The following is a 1,122-nucleotide window of genomic DNA, read 5'->3' as shown; positions in this document are numbered from 1 at the left end:
GGGGGGGCCGTGACTCGGGGCTGTGAAGAGCCACTGTGCCCATGCAGTGTCTGTGCCCATGTTCCTCCCTTGTAGCTGTAGAAAAAGGGATGGCCAAGGTTGAAATCTTGGGAAGGGGTGCCTAAAGGATCCTTGAGCTCCTCCTCGGGGTGCTGGTCCCCCTTTGGGGGTCCCCTTGGTGTCAGGATGTGGGTGCTGGTGGTTTTCGGGGCTGCCTGGAGGTGCTGTTCCCTTCCAGGTCCACGTGAAGCTGCGTCCCCACGTGCAGCAGTTCCTGGAGAGCCTTTCCAAGACCTATGAGGTACTGGGAGACAACCCCGTTCCCCTGGGGTCTGTGGGGTGTCACAGCATTGGGGTGGGGGTGGGATGTGGGCAGCCCACATGCAGGGCCCTTCCCCTGCTCCCCCAGATCCTTATCTTCACCACGGCGAAGCAGGACTATGTTGAGAAGATCATGGATGTGCTGGACCCCAAGAGGAAGCTGATCAGGTGATGGCCCTGCTGAAACCCCACTGGAGACCCCCCTGTGGCAGGGAGGGGTCCCCACACTCTACCCCCCTCCAGGCACTACCTGTCCCAGCGGGACTGCCTCTGCTCCAAGGGCTGCTACTGGAAGGACCTGGGCCGCCTGGGCAGGAACCTGGCCAAGACAGTGGCTCTGGACCACTCCATACAGGGCTTCCCTGAGCAGGTACCACCACCGGGGCTCTCATGGACGGGGATTCATGTGCACAGACCCCCCAGGAGCACTGCAGCTGTGATGGCTCCTCCATTGCCAGTGCTTGCCCTCTCTCATCCCCAGGCTGCCAACTGGATCCCAGTGCCGAGGTGGTGGGGGGACCCAGAGGACCAGGAGCTGTTGCGCCTTGCCCCACTGCTGGGACAGCTCTGCCAGGTGGTGAGGACCAGGGGGCTCGGGGGGGGGTTATGGGCACCTCAGGCTGCTGGGACAGGGCTGTGTGAGCTCACCAGACCCCTCACCCCCATCTCCCCCCATGCAGGAGGACGTGCGCACCAAGATCCAGCGCCGGTTCCAGCGCCGCAGGCTGCCCCCCCAGGATTAGGCCAGCTCCATGCAGGGAAGCGGGAGGGGGAGACCCCCATGGCTGGGGACCCCCTTGG

This window comes from Mesitornis unicolor, unplaced genomic scaffold, assembly GCF_000695765.1.
Source record: "Mesitornis unicolor isolate BGI_N332 unplaced genomic scaffold, ASM69576v1 scaffold29863, whole genome shotgun sequence".
In the NCBI taxonomy this organism is placed as follows: Eukaryota; Metazoa; Chordata; class Aves; order Mesitornithiformes; family Mesitornithidae; genus Mesitornis; species Mesitornis unicolor.
The sequence above is the reverse complement of the archived record's forward strand: the minus strand, read 5'-3'. Positions refer to the sequence as shown.